The 24,474-nt window shown below is 39.1% G+C and overlaps 1 protein-coding gene across 1 annotated transcript in view; it reads right to left on the reverse strand.

Moving 5' to 3' along the window:
• The window catches only part of SPIDR (scaffold protein involved in DNA repair), a 504,871-nt gene that overhangs the window by 224,379 nt on the left and 256,018 nt on the right, over window positions 1–24,474 (reverse strand). The window lies entirely within an intron of this gene.

Below are 24,474 nucleotides of genomic sequence, written 5' to 3' on the forward strand. Positions count from 1 at the left end.
ACACCTCAACATCATAAAGGCCATATACGAAAGTTCCACAGGTAGTATCATCCCCAATTAAGAAAAATGAGCTTTTCCTCTGTAGTCAGGAACAAGATAAAAATGTCCACTCTCACCATTGTTACTTAACATAGTACTGGAAGTCCTAACCTCAGTAATCATACAAGAAAAAGAGAAAAAAAAAAGGTGTTCAACTGACAAAGAAGAAGCCACACTTTCAGTATTTGCAGATGACATCATACTCTATATAGAAAACTTGAAAGACTACACCAAAAAATTGCTAGAACATGGATTCAGCAAAGTCGTAGGATAAAATATCAATGCATAGAAATCTGTCACATTTCTTTAAAAAAAATTTTTTTTAGTATTTACTATTTTTGAGAGAGAGAGAGAGAGAGAGGCAGGGAGACAGAGGTTCTCATGTTGATACTATCTGCTGATAGCAAAGAGCCCGATGCAGGGCTTGAACCCACAAACCGTGAGATCATGACCTGAGCTGAAGTCAGACACTCAACCACTGAGCCACCCAGGCACCCCAGAAATCTGTTGCATATCTATACACTAGTAATGAAGCAGCAGAAAGAGAAATTAAAAGTATCAATCCCATTTATAAATGCACCAAAACCCATAAGAAACCTAGGAGTAAACCTAAACAAAGAGGTAAAAGATTTTTACTCTGAAAATCATAGAACACTGATGAAAGAAACTCAAGATGACATAAAAAAATGGAAAAACATTCTATGCTCATGGATTAGAAGAGCAAATGCTGTTAAAATGTCTATACTACCCAAAGCAATCTACACTTTTAATGCAATCCTTATTAAAATATCACCAGCATTTTTCACAGAGCTAGAACAAACAATCCTAAAATTTGTATGGAACCAGAAAAGACCTCGAATAGCCAAAGTAATGTTGAAAAACAAAAGCAACGCGGGAGGCCTCACAATTCCAGACTTCAAGCTGTATTACAAAGCTGTAGTCACCAAGACGGTATGGTACTGGCACAAAAACACACTCAGATCAATGGAACAGAATAGAGAACCCAGAAATGGACCCACAAACCTATGGCCAACTAATCTTTGATAAAGCAGGAAAGAATATCCAATGGAATAAAGACCGTCTCTTCAGCAAATGGTGCTGGGAAAACTGGACAGCAACAGGCAGAAGAATGAACCTGGACGACTTTCTTACACCATACACAAAATCAACTCAAAATGAATGAAAGACCCAAATGTAAGATAGGAAACAATCAGAATCCTAGAAGAAAAAACAGCAACAACCTCTTTGACCTCAGCCACAGCAACTTCTTACTAGATATTTCTCTGGACGCAAGGGAAACACAATAAAAAATGAACCTACTGGGACTTCATCAAGTGAAGGAAACCATCAACAAATCTAAAAGGCAGCCTATGGAATGGGAGAAGGTATTTGCAAATGACATGTGATAAAGAGCTAGTATCTAAGATGTATAAAGAACTTATCAACTCAATACCCTGAAGCCAAATAACCAAGTTAAGAAATGGGCATAGGACTAGACACTTCCAAAAAAGACATCCAGATAGCTAACAGACGCATGAAAAGATGCTCAACATCACTCATCATCACAGAAATACAAATCAAGATGACAATGAGATATCACTTCATATGTGATGGCTAATATTAACAACACTGGAAACAACAGATGTTGGCGAGGATGTGGAGAAAGGGAAACCTTCTTACACTGTTGGTGGGAATGCAAACTGGTGCAGCCACTCTGGAAAACAGTATGGAGCTTCTTCAAAAAGTTAAAAATAGAACTATCCTACAATCCAGCATCTGTACTACTAGGTACTTAATCAAAGATACAAAAATGTTGATTCGAATGAACACATGCATCCCAATGTTTATAGCAGCAGATCAACAATAGCCAAATTATGGAAAGAATCCAAATATCCATCCATGGATGAGTGGATAAATAAGAGGTTGTGTGTGTATGTGTATACACACACACAATGGAATATAATATATAATGTATGTGTATATATACATATACATACAATGGAATATTAGCCATCAAAACAAAAGAAATCTTGCCATTTGCAGCAATGTGGATGGAACTAGAGTGTACTATGCTAAGCAAAATAAGTCAGTCAGAGATAGAAAAATACCATATGCTTTCATTCACAAGTGGAATTAAAAAAACAAAACAGATGAACCTGGGGGGGGGGGGACAAAGAAAAAGCAGGTAAACCATAAAATAGAAAACTACAGAGAACATAAACCATAAAGCATAAAAATATAGACAACAACAGGGTTGCTGGAAGGAAGGTGGTGGGGGAGTGGGTTGAATGGATGATGGATATTAAAGAGGGCACTTGTTGTGATGAGCAATGAGTGTTATATCTAAGTGATGAATTTCTAAATTCTACTCCTGAAACTAACATCTGGGTGGCTTAATTGATTATGTGTCCAACTCTTGATTTTGGGTCATCATGATCTCAAGGTTGTGAGATCAAGACCCATGTCTGCACTGAGTGTGGAGCCTGCTTAAGATTCTGTCTCCCCAGACTGGAGAGAGGGAAGATGGTGGCGTAGGAGGACGCTGGGCTCACCGCGCGCCCTGCTGATCACTTAGATTCCACCTACACCTGCCTAAATAACCCAGAAAACCACCAGAGGATTAGCAGAACGGAGCCTCCAGAGCCAAGCGCAGACGAGAGGTCCACGGAAGAGGGTAGGAAGGACTGCGAGGCGGTGCGCGCTCCACGGACTGGCGGGAGGGAGCCGGGGCGGAGGGGCGGCTTGCCGGCCAAGCAGAGCCCCCGAGTCTGGCTGGCAAAAGCGGAGGGGCCGGACGGACTGTGTTCCGACAGCAAGCGCGACTTAGCGTCTGGGAGGTCATAAGTTAACAGCTCTGCTCGGAAAGTGGGAAGGCTGGAGGACAAAGGGAAGGAGAGCTGCTGTGCCCCCGGACGACAGAGCTCAGTTTGGTGGGGAACAAAGGCGCTCGCCAGCGCCATCTCCCCCGCCCATCCCCCAGCCAAAATCCCAAAGGGAACCAGTTCCTGCCTGGGAACTTGCTAGCTCCGCGCAAACAACCAACTCTGTGCTTCTGCAGAGCCAAACCTCCGGCAGCGGATCTGACTCCCTCCCGCTGCCACAGGGCCCCTCCTGAAGTGGATCACCTAAGGAGAAGCGAGCTAAGCCTGCCCGTCCTGCCCCCGTGCACCTTGCCTACCCACCCCAGCTAATACGCCAGATCCCCAGCATCACAAGCCTGGCAGTGTGCAAGTAGCCCAGACGGGCCACGCCACCCCACAGTGAATCCTGCCCCTAGGAGAGGGGAAGAGAAGGCACACACCAGTCTGACTGTGGCCCCAGCGGTGGGCTGGAGGCAGACATCAGGTCGGACTGCGGCCCCGCCCACCAACTCCAGTTATACACCACAGCACAGGGGAAGTGCCCTGCAGGTCCTCACCACTCAAGGGACTATCCAAAATGACCAAACGGAAGAATTCCCCTCAGAAGAATCTCCAGGAAATAACAACAGCTAATGAACTGATCAAAAAGGATATATATAACAAAAAAGTGAATTTAGACTAATAGTCATAAAATTAATTGCTGGGTTTGAAAACAGTATAGAGGACAGCAGAGAATCTCTTGCTACAGAGATCAAGGGACTAAGGAACAGTCACGAGGAGCTGAAAAGCACTTTAAACGAAATCCAAAACAAAATGGAAACGACGACAGCTAGGATTGAAGAGGCAGAGGAGAGAATAGGTGAACTAGAAGATAAAGTTATGGAAAAAGAGGAAGCTGAGAAAAAGAGAGATAAAAAAATCCAGGAGTATGAGGGGAAAATTAGAGAACTAAGTGATACACTAAAAAGAAATAATATACGCATAATTGGTATCCCAGAGGAGGAAGAGACAGGGAAAGGTGCTGAAGGGGTACTTGAAGAAATAATAGCTGAGAACTTCCCTGAACTGGGGAAGGAAAAAGGCGTTGAAATCCAAGAGGCACAGAGAACTCCATTCAGACGTAACTTGAATCGATCTTCTGCACGACATATCATAGTGAAACTGGCAAAATACAAGGATAAAGAGAAAATTCTGAAAGCAGCAAGGGGTAAACGTGCCCTCACATATAAAGGGAGACCTATAGACTCGTGACTGATCTCTCTTTTGAAACTTGGCAGGCCAGAAAGAATTGGCACGAGATTTTCAGTGTGCTAAACAGAAAAAATATGCAGCTGAGAATTCTTTATCCAGCAAGTCTGTCATTTAGAATAGTAGGAGAGATAAAGGTCTTCCCAAACAAACAAAAACTGAAGGAATTCGTCACCACTAAACCAGCCCTACAAGAGATCCTAAGGGGGACCCTGTGAGACAAAGTACCAGAGACATCACTACAAGCATAAAACATACAGACATCACAATGACTCTAAACCCGTATCTTTCTATAATAACACTGAATGTAAATGGATTAAATGCGCCAACCAAAAGACACAGGGTATCAGAATGGATAAAAAAACAAGACCCATCTATTTGCTGTCTACAAGAGACTCATTTTAGACCTGAGGACACCTTTAGATTGAGAGTGAGGGGATGGAGAACTATTTATCATGCTACTGGAAGCCAAAAGAAAGCTGGAGTAGCCATACTTATATCAGACAAACTAGACTTTATTTTATTTTTTTTTTAATTTTTTTTTCAACGTTTATTTATTTTTGGGACAGAGAGAGACAGAGCATGAACGGGGGAGGGGCAGAGAGAGAGGGAGACACAGAATCGGAAGCAGGCTCCAGGCTTGGAGCCATCAGCCCGGAGCCCGACGCGGGGCTCGAACTCACGGACCGCGAGATCGTGACCTGGCTGAAGTCGGACGCTTAACCGACTGCGCCACCCAGACGCCCCAAGACAAACTAGACTTTAAATTAAAGGCTGTAACAAGAGATGAAGAAGGGCATTATATAATAATTACAGGGTCTATCCATCAGGAAGAGCTAACAATTATAAATGTCTAGGCGCCGAATACCAGAGCCCCCAAATATATAAAACAATTACTCACAAACATAAGCAACCTTATTGATAAGAATGTGATAATTGCAGGGGACTTTAACACCCCACTTACAGAAATGGATAGATCATCTAGACACACGGTCAATAAAGAAACAAGGGCCCTGAATGAGACATTGGATCAGATGGACTTGACAGATATATTTAGAACTCTGCATCCCAAAGCAACAGAATATACTTTCTTCTCGAGTGCACATGGAACATTCTCCAAGATAGATCATATACTGGGTCACAAAACAGCCCTTCGTAAGTTTACAAGAATTGAAATTATACCATGCATACTTTCAGACCACAATGCTATGAAGCTTGAAATCAACCACAGAAAAAAGTCTGGAAAACCTCCAAAAGCATGGAGGTTAAAGAACACCCTTCTAACGAATGAGTGGGTCAACCAGGCAATTAGAGAAGAAATTAAAAAATAAATGGAAACAAACGAAAATGAAAATACAACAATCCAAATGCTTTGGGACGCAGCGAAGGCAGTCCTGAGAGGAAACTACATTGCAATCCAGGCCTATCTCAAGAAACAAGAAAAATCCCAAATACAAAATCTAACAGCACACCTAAAGGAAATAGAAGCAGAACAGCAAAGGCAGCCTAAACCCAGCAAAAGAAGAGAAATAATAAAGATCAGAGCAGAAATAAACAATATAGAATCTAAAAAAAACTGTAGAGCAGATCAACGAAACCAAGAGTTGGTTTTTTGAAAAAATAAACAAAATTGACAAACCCGTAGCCAGGCTTCTCAAAAAGAAAAGGGAGATGACCCAAACAGATAAAATCATGAATGAAAATGGAATTATTACAACCAATCCCTCAGAGATACAAACAATTATCAGGGAATACTATGAAAAATTATATGCCAACAAATTGGACAACCTGGAAGAAATGGACAAATTCCTGAACACCCACACTCTTCCAAAACTCAATCAGGAGGAAATAGAAAGCTTGAACAGACCCATAACCAGCGAAGAAATTGAATCGGTTATCAAAAATCTCCCAACAAATAAGAGTCCAGGACCAGATGGCTTCCCAGGAGAGTTCCATCAGACATTTAAAGCAGAGATAATACCTATGCTTCTCAAGCTATTCCAAGAAATAGAAGGGGAAGGAAAACTTCCAGACTCATTCTATGAAGCCAGTATTACTTTGATTCCTAAACCAGACAGAGACCCAGTAAAAAAAGAGAACTACAGGCCAATATCCCTGATGAATATGGATGCAAAAATTCTCAGTAAGATACTAGCAAATCGAATTCAACGGCATATAAAAAGAATTATTCACCATGACCAAGTGGGATTCATTCCTGGGATGCAGGGCTGGTTAAACATTCGCAAATCAATCAATGTGATACATCACATTAAGAAAAAAAAAAGATAAGAACTATATGATCACATCAATCGATGCAGAAAAGGCCTTTGACAAAATCCAGCACCCTTTCTTAATAAAAACCCTTGAGAAAGTCGGGATAGAAGGAACATACTTAAAGATCATAAAAGCCATTTATGAAAAGCCCACAGCTAACATCATCCTCAACGGGGAAAAACTGAGAGCTTTTTCCCTGAGATCAGGAACACGACAGGGATGCCCACTCTCACCGCTGTTGTTTAACATAGTGTTGGAAGTTCTAGCATCAGCAATCAGACAACAAAAGGAAATCAAAGGCATCCAAATTGGCAAAGATGAAGTCAAGCTTTCGCTTTTTGCAGATGACATGATATTATACATGGAAAATCCGATAGACTCCACCAAAAGTATGCTAGAACTGATACATGAATTCAGCAAAGTTGCAGGATACAAAATCAATGCACAGAAATCAGTTGCATTCTTATACACTGACAATGAAGCAACAGAAAGACAAATAAAGAAACTGATCCCATTCACAATTGCACCAAGAAGCATAAAATACCTAGGGATAAATCTAACCAAAGATGTATAAGATCTGTATGCTGAAAACTATAGAAAACTTATGAAGGTAATTGAAGATTTAAAGAAATGGAAAGACATTCCCTGTTCATGGATTGGAAGAATAAATATTGTCAAAATGTCAATACTACCCAAATCTATCTACACATTCAATGCAATCCCAATCAAAATTGCACCAGCATTCTTCTCGAAACTAGAACAAGCAATCCTAAAATTCATATGGAACCACAAAAGGCCCCGAATAGCCAAAGTAATTTTGAAGAAGAAGACCAAAGCAGGAGGCATCACAATCCCAGACTTTAGCCTCTACTACAAAGCTGTCATCATCAAGACAGCATGGTATTGGCACAAAAACAGACACATAGACCAATGGAATAGAATAGAAACCCCAGAACTAGACCCACAAACGTATGGCCAACTCATCTTTGACAAAGCAGGAAAGAACATCCAATGGAAAAAAGACAGTCTCTTTAACAAATGGTGCTGGGAGAACTGGACCGCAACATGCAGAAGGTTGAAACTAGACCACTTTCTCACACCATTCACAAAAATAAACTCAAAATGGATAAAGGACCTGAATGTGAGACAGGATACCATCAAAACCTTAGAGGAGAAAGCAGGAAAAGACCTCTCTGACCTCAGCCGTAGCAATCTCTTACTCGACACATCCCCAAAGGCAAGGGAATTAAAAGCAAAAGTGAATTACTGGGACCTTATGAAGATACAAAGCTTCTGTACAGCAAAGGAAACAACCAACACAACTAAAAGGCAACCAACGCAATGGGAAAAGATATTTGCAAATGACATATCGGACAAAGGGCTAGTATCCAAAATCTATAAAGAGCTCACCAAACTCCACACCCGAAAAACAAATAACCCAGTGAAGAAATGGGCAGAAAACATGAATAGACACTTCTCTAAAGAAGACTTCCGGATGGCCAACAGGCACATGAAAAGATGTTCAACGTCGCTCCTTATCAGGGAAATACAAATCAAAACCACACTCAGATATCACCTCACGCCAGTCAGAGTGGCCAAAATGAACAAATCAGAAGAGTATAGATGCTGGAGAGGATGTGGAGAAACGGGAACCCTCTTGCACTGTTGGTGGGAATACAAATTGGTGCAGCCGCTCTGGAAAGCAGTGTGGAGGTTCCTCAGAAAATTAAAAATAGACCTACCCTATGACCCAGCAATAGCACTGCTAGGAATTTATCCAAGGGATACAGGAGTACTGATGCATAGGGGCACTTGTACCCCAATGTTCATAGCAGCACTCTCAACAATAGCCAAATTATGGAAAGAGCCTAAATGTCCATCAACTGATGAATGGATAAAGAAATTGTGGTTTATATACACAATGGAATACTACGTGGCAATGAGGAAAAATGAAATATGGCCTTTTGTAGCAACGTGGATGGAACTGGAGAGTGTGATGCTAAGTGAAATAAGCCATACAGAGAAAGACAGATACCATATGGTTTCACTCTTATGTGGATCCTGAGAAACTTAACAGAAACCCATGGGGGAGGGGAAGGAAAAAAAAAAAAAAAGAGGTTAGAGTGGGAGAGAGCCAAAGCATAAGAGACTGTTAAAAACTGAGAACAAACTGATGGGGGGTGGGAGGGAGGGGAGGGTGGGTGATGGGTATTGAGGAGGGCACCTTTTGGGATGAGCACTGGGTGTTGTATGGAAACCAATTTGACAATAAATTTCATATATTAAAAAAAAAAATTCTGTCTCCCTCCCTCCCATTGCCTCTCCCCTCCACTCAACGTGCTCTTTCTCTCTTCAAAAAAAAAAAAAAAAAAAAAAAAAAAAAATACACTGCCTGTTAACTAACAGGAATTTAAATAAAAACCTGAAAGAAAAAGCAAACAAAAACAATATAATGCCCTAAAGGAGCTTACTGTCTTGAGCACCAGCTTTTGGTGTTCCTTGGGGCCCTGTCCTTAGCCACATGGATGACCTCCACTACCTCCCAGGGATTTATGGCTTCAAATTTCATTTGTAGATAAAACCATCTCCCAGCATTACTTACTAGCTAAAACACTGACCATAAAACATCTCTACTTTTCCTGTTTTCTGGACATCCTCAGTTAAAAAATAATCACTTCTATTGCTTTTATTAGGAAAATTTCAAATATGGAGCAAAGTTGAAATAATCTTACAGGCAATATCTATGTACCCACTGCTTAGACTCCACCATTAACATTTTACCATATTTAACACATCATCAGTTAACTTACCTCTGATGCATTTCAAAATAAATTACAGACATCAGTAAATATCTGTTTCAAATACTTTAGCTTGCATATCACTAATGACATTCAATAGTTTAAAGTTTCTTTAAAGGTAAAATTTACTACAATGCAATGCATAAATTTTAAATGAAACTTCACTGAGTTTTAACACATGGACATGCTTGCATTCTTCAAGCACCTATCAAGGTACAGAACATTTCCACCATCCCCAGAAAACACCCATCAGGCTCTAAGTCCTCCTTTTCACCAGTAATCTTGGAATCTAAGAGCTGTATTACAATTCTCTATTTTTCACTTGGCATATGAAACAAATATCAAATTCGGTTTCCTTAGATTCCTCAATTTCCTCAGATCTCTCTCATAACTAAAACTCCAAATGAAATGTAATGATCAAAAATAGCACTACATCTTACATTAGTCGTAACATCATGATGTTGTTAAAAGGAAGTAAGTGATAGGCACCTGGGTGGCTCAGTCGGACTCCTGATTTTGGCTCATGTCATGAATTTACAGTTCGTGAGTTCAAGCCCCATGTCCCCATTTCGGGTTCTGCACTCACAGCATGAAGCCTGCATGGGATTCTCTCTCTCTCCTTCTCTCTTCCTCTCAAGATAAACGTAACCTTTTCTTTTAAAAAAAGGAAGTCAGAAGATAACAGCACCCAGCACACATTACAGAGCAATGTTCCAAGATAGCTCCAGTGCAGATGATTCTTGTGGTAAAGTCTTTTCTGCAATTACCATGCATCCTGTTCAATAATCCCATGAATGCAGGTGGCTGCAGATCCATCATTGCCAGTCATATTGAATTAACTTTTGCTTTTAATTTTTTTTAATGTTTATTTATTTTTGAGAGACAGAGAGACATAGCACGAACGGGGGAGGGGGAGAGAGAGGGAGGGGGAGTCACAGAATCTGAAGCAGGCTCCAGGCTCCCAGCTGTCAGCACGGAGCCGGACGCGGAGCTCGAACTCACAAGCTGTGAGATCGTGACGTGAGCTGAAGTCAGACGCTTAACCAACTGAGCCACCCATGCGCCCCAACTTTTGCTGTTATAACAAAGATAGGTTGTATTTATCAGCATTCCATTAGAAAGGTACTGACAAGTTTAATAAAATTAGTATTAAAGCCTCTAAAGTTCGGACATCAAATGATCTGGTGAACACTTGAGTAGTTTTCTTCTGACAAACCTGCACCATTCCCAAACAAAAGGATTAATCACTGTGAAGAAATGAAGAGGACTCCTCTCAAATGACTCAGGACTCAGGTATTTGGACCTTTCCTGCTCATTCAGCAAGCATCAGTAACAAGAGACTGAAATCCAAGCTAGACCACATGGGGAAGCACACACAGGCTTCCTGCAGATCAGTGGAAACAGCTAGGACATTGATGGAAGATTGTACGTTTTCAGTTTATGTGAATGAAGCTGTTCACCATTTCAACATTTGATGTCATCCACCAGCTAGACATTCACTGTCTGTCATGCAGAATGCTGGAATTTCTTCCTTTTAAGAGCCACAGAATTCATGGACAAACCATTCACTTTAATAAAATGATGTGTGCTGTTACATACAACATTTCCTACCTTAGGTAATTAAATGAGGACATACTTATTTAATCAAATACTTAACCCACACAGAAAGAGATACATGTTTGTGTGTAAGATACAACATTTAAGCAACTCTATAAACACTGCTTGATAACACAAATAAAATAACCACTTAAATCACCTTCTTCCTCATTTTCTACATTGGATATTAAAATCATCTTGTCTTTTCTTTATATTCACCTCTGTGCCTAGCACAGTGTCTAATACCAAGCAGCTCTCATTAATAGTGAATGGATGTATTTTGATTCCTTAGATAGATGCAAAACAGGCAACTAGTGGTAAAACAAGGGATACATTCTTCAAGATATTTTTTCTTCTGCCCTTTGGCTCAAATGAAAGCTGGTGTCAAATTCATTTTTTACTGTGATTTACTTTACAGTTCAAAGCATAGTGAGACACAATGGTCTGGAATTTGAAATGCCTTTACACCAGGTAGTCAAAACATGCATCATTTTAAAAACACAGAATAGTAAACAATAAAGAAACTATCACAGTCCTCATAGCACTATGGACTTAAACTGTTTTATTAAATGCTGTTCAAGTCTTGAACACAAGCTATTGTTTTTTCTTCTAAGATTTTTTTTAAATTCAAGTGAATTAAAATATAATGTAGTATTAATTTCAAGACTAAAATTTAGTGATTCATCACTTACATATAATACCCAGTGCACATCACAAGTACCCTCTCCTTCCCCCCAACTCAGTAACCCACAGTTTGTTCTCTGGTTAAGTCTCTTATGGTTTCCTTCCCTCTCTGTTTTTACCTTATTTTATTTTTCCTTCCCTTCCCATATGTTCATCTCTTTTGTTTCTTAAATTCCACAGATGACTGAAATCTTATGGTATTTTTTTTATACCTGACTGACTTATTTCGCTCAGCATAATACACTCTAGTTCCATTCACATTATTGCAAGTGGAAAGATTTCATTCTTTTTCATCGCTGAGTAATATTCCATTTCTCCCTATACCACATCTTCTTTATCCATTCATCAATCAATGCACATTTGGGCTCTTTCCAAGATTTAGCTATTGTTGATAGTGCTGCAATAAACACCGGGGTTCATATGCCTCTTCAAATCAGTATTTTTGTATCCTTTAGATAAATACCTAGAAGTGCAATTGCTGGGTCATAGGGTACGTCTATCTTTAACTTTCAAAGGAACCTCCACAGTTTTCCAGAGTGGCATTTCCACCAACAATGTAAGAGGGGTCCCCTTTCTCCGCATTCTCACCCACATCTGTTATTTCCTGTGTTAATTTTAGCTATTATGACATATGTGAGGTGGTATCTCATTTTGCTTGATTTGTATTTCCCTGATGATGAGTGATGGTGAGCATTTTTTCATGTGTGTTAGCTATTAAGAGTATAGATCTTTTTACCTCTTTAGTTAGGCTTATTCCTAGGTATCTTATGGTTTTTGGTGCAATTATACAGGGGAATGATTACTTGATTTCACTTTCTGCTGCTTCATTATTGGTTTATAGAAATGCAATAGATTTCTGTATGTTGATTTTTTTATCCTACAACTTTGCTGAATTCATGTAATGGTTCTAGCAATTTTTTTTGGAGTCTTTTGAGTTTTCCATGTAGAGTACCATGTTGTCTCTAAAGAGTGAAAGTTTAATTTCTTCCTTGCCAAATTCATATGCTTTTTACTTCTTTTTGTTGTCTGATTGATGAGACTAGGACTTCTATCTAGTACTATGTTGAACAACAGTGGTGAGAGTGGACATTCCTGTCGTATTCCTGACCTTAGGGGGCAAGTTCTCTGTTTTTCCTCACTGTGGATATTAGCTCTGGGCCTTTCATATATGGCTTTTATGATATTAGGATATGTTCCCTCTATCCCTATTTTCTTGAGTTTTCTTTTTTCACGAAATGATGCTATACTTTGACAAATGCTTTTTCTGCATCTATTGAGAGAATTATATGGTTCTTACCCTGTCTTTTATTAATGTGGTATATCAGGTTGATTAATTTTCAGATATTGAACCAGTCCTGAGCCCAAGAATAAATCCCACTTGATTGTGGTGAATAATTCTTTTAATGCACTGTTGGATTCTATTTGCTAGTATCTTATTGAGAATTTTTGCTCAATGCTCATCAGGGATATTGGTCTGTAACTCTCCTTTTCAGTGGAGTCTGTCTGGTTTTGGTAATGCTGACTTCACAGAATGAGTTTGGAATTTTTCATTCCAATTCCTTCTGTTTCTGTTTTTTTGGAACAGTTTCAAAAGAATAGGTATTAATTCTTCTTAAATGTCTGGTAGAATTCCCCTGGGAAGCCATCCAACCCTGTACTCATTTGTTAGGAGATTTTTTATCACCATTCAATTTCTTTACTGGTTTTGGGTCTGTTCAAATTTTCTACTTCTTCCTGTTTCAATTTTGGTAGTTTATATGTTTTTAGGAATTTATACATTTCTTCCAGATTATCCATTTTGTTGGCATATAGTTGCTCATAATATTCTCTTATAATTGTATTTCTGCAGTGTTGGTTGCGGTCTCACCTCCTTCATTTGTGATTTTACATATTTGCGTCCTTTCTCTTTTCTTTTTGTTAAGTCTGGCTAGGGCTTTATCAATTTTAATTCTTTCAAGGAACGAGCTCCTAGTTTCACTGATTTGTCCTACTGTTTTTGTTTTTAATCTCTACATTATTTATTTCTATCATTTTGATATCCCTCTCCTTTGGTCTTAGACTTTATGTGCTATTCTTTTTCCAGATCCTTTAGGTGTAAGGTTAGGCTGTACATTTGAGACTTTTCTTCCTTCGTGACATAGGCCTGACTTGCTGTATACTTCCCCGTTACGACCGCTTTTGCTGGATCCTAAAGGTTTTGGACTGTAATGTTTTCATTTTCATTGGCGGCGGCTGCTGCTGCTTTCTCCTCCTCTTCCCCTTCTTCTCTTCCTTCTCCTCCCCATCCCCCTCCTCCTCCTTCTTCTTCTTCTCCTCCTTAGGACTTCTTTAATTTCCCACTTAATCCATTCATTCTTTAGCAGGATGTTCTTTAACCTCTGTGTATTGCTAGTCTTTCCAAATTTTTTCTTGTGGGTGACTTCAAGTTTCATAGTGTTGCAGTCTGCAAATATGCATGGTATCATCTCAATCTTTTTGTACTGGTTGAGGCCTGATTTGTGGCCCAGAATGTGATCTATTCTAGAGAATGTTGCATGTGCACTCAAAAAGAATGTGTATTCTGCTGCTTTAGGGTGAAATGCTCTGAATATATCTGTTTAGTACATCTGATCCAGTGTGTCATTCAAAGTCATTGTTTCCTTTTTGATCTTTGGCTTAGAAGATCTATCCATTGCTGTAAGTGGGATGTTAAAGTCACTTACTATTATTATATTATTATCAATGTTTCTTTAAGTTTGTTATTTCAAAATAATTTTGTAATATGTATTTATTTTTGAGAGAGAGACAGACAGAAAGAGAATGAGAGAGAGCAAAAGCGTGGGAGGGCAGACAGTGAGGGAAACACAGAATCTGAAGCAGGCTCCAGGCTCTCAGCCGTGAGCACAAAGCCCAATGCAGGGCTCGAACTCATGAACTATGAGATCATGACCTGAGCTCAATATGGACACTGAACTGAGTGAGCCACCCAGGCACCCCTCTTTGTTATTAATTGACTTCTATATTTGGCTTTCCCAAGTTGGGGGCATAAATATTTACAATTATTAGATCTTCTTGTTGGATAGACCTTTTGATTATGAAATAGTGCCCTTCTTCATCTCTTATTACAGCCTCATGGGATAGAACCTTAAGGACTTCACTCACAGTGCCCATGTGTTCAGGGTAAACCCAAAATATCTCTTTGAGGACAACTGTGGTTCTGCTGCAGGTATGACCCTATGCCTGCTACCGACTGAATGTCTGTGTCCCCCTCAAATTCACATTTCACATCCTAACGCCCAATGTGATGGTATTTGGAGGTCAGATCTTTGGGGGTCATTATGTCACAGTGGTGGACCCCTTATAGGTGGGATTAGTTAGTGGTCTTATATAAAGGACCCCAAAGGACTCCCTCTCCCCTTTGCCATATGAGGACACTGAAAAGGCACTGTCTGTGAACTAGGAAGCAGGCTCCCACCAGATGCCAGGCCTTGATCCTGGCCTTCCCAAGCTCCAGAAATCTGAGACATAAATTTCTGTTCTTTATAAACCACCCAGATTATGGTAACTTATTATAGAAGCCTGGATGGACTAAGAAAGCACTCTTCTGTACAGAGCCGACTGGGCACTCCATTTAGACACATATCACTTTTAGACTCCTCACTTTCACCAGTCTCAGTTCAGCTGGCTTTTAAAGTATAGATGGCCAATTTCTGCCTAACCAAGAAACAAACAATATCTTGAACCTGTTCCTCATGTCTTCTCTATCTTTGTGAAGGTGCAACCAACTATGCAGTTATAAAAACCCCAAACTTCCAAGCTAAAAAAATTCAATCTCCCTTCTAATCCTTCATCCTCCTGGATGCTCTCAGGACCCAGCTGCTTCTGCCACCACTATTGTCTCAACTAGCTGGCATGTTCACTGCCCTTGACCTGGTCACTGTAAGAGCTTCTTCACTGCTATGCTTGTTTCTAGCCTTGATGCCCTATCCTGCTCCCAACCCATTCTTCACATTTTGAGTGAATTTTCAAAACCACAGACGTAATAATGTAATCTGTGTCCCCTCTGCCCCCCAGACTGAGTCTTGACTTAGCACACAGCACAGGCCCCTCAGACTCTGGGTGTTGACAGTTCTAGCTTCATCCATGGCCACACTCTCTCTTCTCTGTACTGAGCCTCTTTCACTTTCCTCAAATGAGTTATCTTGCTACAAATAGTTTTACTTGCTGTCCCCAATCCTGGCTGGATCCTTCAACTCATTCTTTGCATATCAGCACAGCTCCACCCTCCTGAGGCTGCTTGTGTCAGGGGCTCTCTCTGCCTTCCCAGGTTCCCTGTGTGGTTCTTGGTACTCTCTCCACCCATCCTGCTTTAGCTGGCTGCTTACGGGACTGTCAGCTCCATTAAGGTACTGACATGAGAGTATCCCCTGTACTTGGCACTCTAAAAAACATCTGTTGAATGAAACAAAAGAAAGCAGAACAACTTTAAACTCACTGCCACCTAACAGTTACCAAGAGATAGGCTAAAAGAAATATCTGTTGAGAATTAGCTTTAAGATTTTATTCTTTTATACTTTCCTCTAGATATCCTAAAGAGTACTCCTGGATTAAGTATATGAAGACCACAGGCTTTTTTTTTTTTTTAATCTGTATGTAAAAAGAATCAGGTTAATGTGAATTAGTTTAATGTGAAATAAGTTAATGTGAATAATTAAATAGTTAAATTTCATTAAACATCTATTATACAGACACTGACTCTTTTATTAAATTTAACATACTTGAAATATTTTTATCTTCATTTCACTCAGGAATTATGCTCAGAGATGCTCAAAACATTCCCATGCTAAGACAGCCAATGGACAGTATAAAATCCACAATCTCTTGGAGTAACCTCGAGCCCTTATGCCGGCAGCTTGCACCAACAGATATTAAGAGGAATAATTCCTACTAACCCAGTTGTTATATTTGTTATACTACATTATTTTATTTCTGTATTACAGCTTTGTCCTTATAAGGAAAATGTCCTAAGGTATCACTAGCAGATAATCGTAGTGCTTTTCAAGTGTGCTGGATCCGTTTGCATATACAGCCTTGAGCCTTAACACTGTTTCCTCCTTTACCACTGTTTGCTTGCTTCTCTTCCATGTAGATTTCCATACTTGAAACTTTATATTTTTTAAGCCATCTAAAATCCATTTTGGAATAAGATAGGATATATAAACAAACAAATAAATGTGATTTGCTCACTTACGTCCATGAAGAATGAGAAGTACTGGGCAGAGGTGGTGGTCTAGGGGTAACAAGTCCCTAGGCAGGCAAGTTAAGTGAGGTGCAAAGTGTTTGACAGGCAGAAGAAACAGAAGGCAGTAAGTGGGAAACTTAATAACTCAGAATGTCACTGAATGGAGCTTCCAACTTAACAACTGTAGTTCAACTTCAGTTACTATTTGCTGAGCTTCTGCTACTCACCGGCATCCTTCTGGGTGCCATTTTCATAAACTCCTTGAACAAGCTAGTGACATAGCTATTAATGCTCTGTGTCACAGCTATGCAAAAGAAAAATCATGGCAATCAAAGAGCCTGTCCATGCACATGAAAGTCCTGACTTTTCCAGCTGCTGCCTGAAATTTAGGCTTTCAATTAGCCTGCATTAGGGAGCTGATGGGGCAGGCAATTCATAGTCTTCTGAGTCTGAAAGGCATATGGTCATTTCTCACACTTTTGGGACACTAATGGGTTTTGGCACACCCTCAAAAACTGAAAGCCACTGAAAGCCAACAATGGTGGCTTAGAAATCACAAAAATTTGAGAGATGACTTGGAGCTCAGGCCAGGCTGACTGGCAAAGTACATTTCCATGAGGCCAATTTGTTAAGATTGGGAGGGGTGGCTATTTTATCTACTGCATAGAACCCAACACAGAGAGTCAAGAAAAATGAAGAAATGAAGGATACATTCTAAAACAAAAGAACAAGATAATGTTCCAGAAATTAACCTTAATGAAATTGATATGAGTGACTTATTGACGAGAGTTCAACACAATGGGTATATAGATACTGAGAACAACGCACGAACTGAGTGAGAATTTCAACAAGAGATAGAATATATCTTAAAAGTACCAAACAGACAACAAAAAGCTGAAGGATATAATCACTAAACTGAAAAAATTCACTAAAGGGGTTCAAAGAGTCTAGTTAAAGTGGCAAAAAGGATCAGTGAATTAAAAAACAGAGCAGTGGGGGGTACCTGGGTGGCTTAGTTGGTTGAGCAACCAATACCTGATTTCAGCTCATGTCATGATCTCACGGTTCATGGGTTCAAGCTTTGCATCAGGCTCTGTGCTGGCAGTGCAGAGCCTGCTTGGGATTCCTCTCTCTCTCAAGATAAATAAACTTAAAAAAAAAAAAAAACAGGGCAGTTGGGGTCGGGGTGAGGGGAAAACCAGAATAGTGGAATTTATCCAAATAAAATCACATTGATCCAAATAAAGGAACAGGGGCAGCTGGGTGGCTCAGTCGGTTGAGCAACTGACTTCAGCTCAGGTCATGATCTCACAGTTTGTGAGTTGAAGCCCTGCGTCAGGCTCTGTGGTGACAGCTCAGAGCCTGGAGCCTACTTTGGATTCTGTCTTCCTTTCTCTCTGCCCCTTCTCCGCTCATGCTATGTCATGTCTTTCTCTCTCTCAAAAATAAATAAACATTAAAACAAACAAACAGAGAAACAAAAAGGAAAAAAGAATGAAAAAGAGTAAAGATAGTTTAAGAAACTTCTAGGATACCATCAAGTGGATAACATATGCATAAGAGTAGTCCCAGAGGGAGAAAAGAAAGAAAGAAAGAACAGAAAGTATATTCACAGAAATAATGGCTGACAACTCATCTAACCTGGGGAAGGGAACAAATACCCAGATAAACAAAGCCCAAAAAAATTAAAACAGGATGATCAAAAGAGACACACAATGAGGCACATTATAGTTAAACTGTCAAATGTTAAGGACAAAGAGAATCTTAGGAACAGCCAGAGTAGCATAGTATAGCAAGGAAATCACCCATAAATGGTGTTTTCAACAGAAACCTAGTATGTCAAAAGGGAGTGAATGATATATTCAAAGTGTTGAAATAAAGCAATTGCCAACCAATAATATTCTACTTGTCAAAGTTCTCCTTCAGAACTGAAGGATATTTAGAATTTCCCAGACAAACAAAAGCTGAAGCAGTTCATCACCACTAGACTGGCCTTGTAAGACATAATAAAAGGAATTCTTTAAACTGAAATGAAAGCACTCTAGTTAGTAACATGAAACCATATGAAAGTATAGAATTCAGAGGTAAAAGTCAATATATAGTTAGTTCAAAATAATCTAAAACTAATTATTGTAGATAAATTAGAATTCTAGTACAAAAATTAAAAAAAGTTATTAAAAATACCTACAACTACAGTAATTTGTTAATGGATACACAATATAAGAAGATGCAAACTGTGACATTAAAAGCAAAACTGGAGTGTAAACATTTTCTTTTTCTATATGTTCAAGCTAAGCAGTTATCAACTTAAAATGGACTGTTGTAACCATGACATGTTTATGTAAGCTTCATGGTAACTACAAAACAAAAACCTATAGTTGTTAAACCAAAGGTAAACAGAAAGGGATCAGGACACAATACTGCAGAAAATTATCAAATCACACAGCAGGAGCAAAAGAGGTAGAAAAGAAAAAAGCAGCCTGAAAACAGTGAACCAAAAAGGCAATAGTAACCAATCAAAAATAACTTTGAATGTAAGTGGACTAAATTCTCCAATCCAAAGACCTAGAGTAGCTGATAAAACAAACAAAGAAAAACAAACATCATGTTGTATACAAGAGACCCACTTCAGCTGTAGGAAACAGACTAATGAAGCGATATAAGATGATACTCCATAAAAAATGGAAAGCAAAAGAAACAGGGCTAGCTACACTTACATCAGACAAAAAAGACCTTAAAACCAGAAACTGCAACAAAAGACAAAGAAGGTCATTATATAAGGATAAAGAGGACAATCCAAAAAGAGGATAAAATAATTGTTAATATTTATGCACTTTTATGAGCACCTAAAAATACAATGTAAACATACATTAAACATTAACAGATTGGGGCGCCTGGGTGGCTCAATCGGTTAAGTGTCCGACTTCGGCTCAGGTCATGATCTCGCAGTCTGTGAGTTCGAGCCCCGTGTCGGGCTCTGTGCTGACAGCTCAGAGTCTGGAGCCTGTTTCAGATTCTGTGTCTCCCTCTCTCTGACCCTCCCCCGTTCATGCTCTGTCTCTCTCTGTCTCAAAAATAAATAAACGTTAAAAAAATATATATTAAAAAAAAAAAAACATTAACAGATTATCCAGACAGAAAATCAGTAAGGAAACTTTGCACTTAAATGACGTGTTAGACTAGATGGACCTCAGTATATATAGGATATTCCGTCCAACAGCAGCAGAACACATATTCTTCTCAGGTACATGTGAAACATTCACCAGGACAGATCATATGTTCGGCCACTAAGTATGAAATGATATATAGCATCTTATGATCCTAGAAATCAATTAGAGGAAGAAAGCTGGAAAAATTCACAAAAGTGGAAATTATGGACAACACGCTACTGAATAACCAATGGGTCAAAAAAGATACCAAAGAGAAATTTGAAAAATATCTTGATACAAATGAAAATACAAAACACCAGAACTTAAGAATGCAGCAAAAAAGCACTTCTAAGAGGGAAGTTCAGAGTGTAAATGCCTACATGAGAAAAAAAAAAATCAAATAAACAACCTAACTTTATAACTCAAGGAATTAGGAAAAGAACAAATTAAGCCCAAAATTAGTAGGAGGAAGGAAGCAACAGAGATTACAGCAAAAATAAATGAAATAGAGACTGAAAAGACAATGGAAAAAAAATCAATGAAACTAAGAGCTGTTTTGTTGAAAAGATTTACCTAGATTTATCAAAAGAAACAAAGAGAAAGGAATTAAATAAAATCAAAATAATAAAGTCAGAGATGTTATACAACTGATACCATGCAAATACAAAGCATCGTAAGAGACTACTGTGAACAATTTTATGTCAATGAATAGAACAACATAAAAGAAATGGATACACTTTAGAAATGTGCAACCTACCAAGACTGAATCATAAAGAAACAGAAAATCTGAATAGGCCAATTACTAGTAAGGAGATTGAATCAGTAATTAAAAACATCTAAAACAAAAGTCCAAGACCAGATGGCTTCATGGGTGAATGCTACCAAATATTTAAAGAATCACTACTAACCCTTTTCAAACTCTTCCAAAATATATAAGTGGAGGGAACACCTCCAAATTCAGTATATGTAGCCAGCATTATCCTGATACCAAAATGAGACAAGGACACTACAAGAAAAGAGAATCATAGGCTAATATTACTGATGATCATAGATGCCAAAATCCTCAATAAATATTGGCAAACCCAGTTCAATAATTCATTAAAAGGATCATATGTCATGATCAAGTGGGACTGATTTCAGGAACGCAAGGATGGCTGAACACCCACAAATCAATCAACACCATGCACCACATTTACAAAGGAAGGTGAAAAACTCTTACGATCATCTTAGTAGATGCAGAAAATGAATTTGACAAAATTCCTAATCTATTCATGACAAAAACTCTCAACAGACTGGATATAGAGGGAATGTACCTCAACAAAATAAAGGCCATATATAATAAATAAGCCCATAGCTAACATCATACTTAACAGAGAAAAGCTACAAACTTTCCCCCTAAGATCAGAAACTACTCTCACTAATCTTATTCAACATGTACTAGAATTCCTAATCAGAGCAATTAGGGAAGAAAAAGAAATAAAAGATATCCAAATCAGAAAGGAAAAAGTAAAACTGTCTCTATCTGCAGATGACATGATTTCATATATAGAAAACAGAAAGGATTCCACCAAAAAGACTGTAACGAACTAACAAACAAATGCAGTAAAGTGGCAGTATACAAATCATTATACAAAAATCAGTTAAGTGTTTTACATTAACAACAGTCATTCCAAAAGAGAAATTAAGAAAACAATCCCATTTATAATTGTATCAAAAAATAAAATACCTAGGAAGAAATTTAATGAAAGAGGTGAAAACTCTCTAAACTGAAAACTGTGAGACATTAAAAGAAATTGAGGAATGGGGCGCCTGGGTGGCGCAGTCGGTTAAGCGTCCGACTTCAGCCAGGTCACGATCTCGCGGTTCGTGAGTTCGAGCCCCGTGTCGGGCTCTGTGCTGACAGCTCAGAGCCTGGAGCCTGTTTCCGATTCTGTGTCTCCCTCTCTCTCTGCCCCTCCCCCGTTCATGCTCTGTCTCTCTCTGTCCCAAAAATAAATTAAAAAATGTTGAAAAAAAAATTAAAAAAAAAAAAAAAAGAAATTGAGGAATATACAAATAAATACAAAGATATTCCATGCTCACGGACTGGAATAATTAATATTTTTAAAATGTCGATATTAGCCAAAGCAGTCTATAGATTCAATACAATCCATGTCAAAATTCCAATGACATTTTTCACAGAAAGAGAAAAAAAAAATCTTAAAATTTGTATGAAACCATGAAAGACTCCAAATAGCCAAAGAAAACTGGAGAAAGAACAAAGCTGGAGGCATCACACTCTCTGATTTCAAACTAAATTAAAGCAACAGTGGAAACAGTATGGTATTGGCATAAAAACAGACAAGTAGATCAATGGAACAGAATAGAAAGGCCAGAAATGAACCAAAATTGGACCCCTATCTTACACCATGTTCAAAAATCAACTGGAAATGACTTAAAATTTGAATGTAAGATCTAATACCATAAAACCCTTAGAAGAATAAGATTTGAATATAAGATCTGTTACCGTAAAACTACCACAAAAATGAGTAAGTGGGACCACACCAAACCAAAAAGCTCCTGCACAGCAATGGAAACCATTAACAAAATGAAAAGGGAGGCTACAGAATGGAAGAAAATATTAGCAAATCCCACATCTGATGAGGTGTTAATATGCAAAATATATCACAAACTCCTATAACTCAATAACAACAACAACAACAAAAAAGCAATTAAAAAATGGGCAGAGGAAATAAAGAAACATTTTTCCAATGAAGGCATCCAAATGGCCAAGAGGTATAAAAAGGTGCTGGGCATCACTATTCAAGGGTCCCCTTTCTTCACATCCACACCAGAATTTGTTATCTCTTGTCTTTTTCATGATAACCATTCTAATAGATGGGAGGTGATACCTCACTGTGGTTTTGATTTCACTTCCAGAACATAAAGTTGCTTCCTCAAAGATCTAAAGTAACTTAGCAAATATTAAAGACTTCTTTTCTATAAAAGTGTCTGTGACAGGGGCAGCTGGGTGGCTCAGTTGGTTAAGCTTCACTCTTAATCTCAGCTCAGGTCACGATCTCATGGTTCATGGGTTTGAGCCCATATCAGGCTCTGTGCTGACGGTGCAAAGCCTGCTTGGGATTCTCTCTCTCTGCCCCTCTCCCATTTGCACGCATGTTCTCACTCTGTCTCTCTAAAAATAAATAAATAAACTTTAAAAAAAAGTGCCCATGACACTACTGTAAAAACAATACTAGATACAACTCAAGCAGATCTGAAAGCCAGGAATTTTGAATTTTAATTATAAGCCAGCCACAGATGACTCAGTTGGTTTCATCAAACTATACTTAAATTGTTTAAACTCTGCATTCTCATCTGTAAAGTGAAAGTGAAAATTCTACCCGCATCGCATAAAAAAGAGCAAGTAACAAACTAATTCTCTGTTGGACCGGATTCTCATTTCTTAAATTAAAACAATTATTTCTAAGATCCTTAGGATTCTAGATGCCAGAACAAAATCAAATAGGCATTTATATTTTTTGTTGCCAGGGGACTAAGGTAAACTTCGCAAAGGGAATATAGATTTAGAACTCTGTTTTTACAATTATTGACTTGTCTGAAAGAGAAAATATGCAAAATGGCAACCTGACCTATTTCACAGATCTCCCAAAGGCAAAGAGCTGACCTTCAGTTCCATCGGAAAGAGGCTCAATGCTGAGAATCAGCACTGGCAATGTGATAAAGTGACTGGGGTCGGCATAATCTTTTAGGCATTGACACTCCCACTATTTCACTCTTCGGATTACTCTTGTAAGATTGTATCCCTAAGGATGGTAGCTTCTGTGCCTGGACGCTGCTCTCCAGAGGTGAATTCAGAGGAGGGGAATGACCTCTCCCCTGCTCTGTAGGAGTGGGCATCTTTGCAAATGTGCATGAGTCACTTTTGCAAGTTGCAAGCATTGTACTAAAGAGAAAGGTCCTGTGTTGCCGAATCCAGCCCTTGTCACAAGCACCTGGAGGGTGGAGTGGGTGCAACCTGGCACAAATCCTGGCTCTTCTCCCAGAACCACAACCTGGGACCACAGGCAGGACACAGCCTCAGCTTCCTCCCCTGCAAATGAGGTCGTCTTGCCTCACACAAGGTTAGTGGGCACTAAATGGACTTGTGTGATTGAAGCACCAGCACAGAACCTAGTCTGCACAGGTGCTTAATAAATAAGAGCTACTGCTCTGCACTGGCAGAGACTTTATAGTAGCCACATATGAAACAAGGTCAAGTGGCCAGTTTGTGGGGGTCTCCGGGAACCTGCTCAGGTAATGAAGCCTGTATTAGGCTAAACACACAATTGTTTCTTGGACAAGTGAGTGGAAGGTAAACCTCTTTTACTGAGTGCTAAGGGCCAGCTGTGGCACCAGCTCATATAAATTCCACATAAGTCATCTCCATTAATTCTGTCCACAAGCTTGTGGGTCTTCCGATCAATTTTCTTCACTCAATAAGGAACGCTGATGCTGAAGGGACTTTTCACAGTGTCACCATCTAAGGCCGTGCAAGAGAATGTCTCCTGTAAAATCAACTGGAAGCCCGGTGATCATGCCTGCTTGTACTTACTTTCCTTGTC

This window comes from Puma concolor, chromosome F2 (genome assembly GCF_028749965.1).
Source record: "Puma concolor isolate L17-30 chromosome F2, mPumCon1.1.hap2, whole genome shotgun sequence".
NCBI classification, from domain to species: domain Eukaryota; kingdom Metazoa; phylum Chordata; class Mammalia; order Carnivora; family Felidae; genus Puma; species Puma concolor.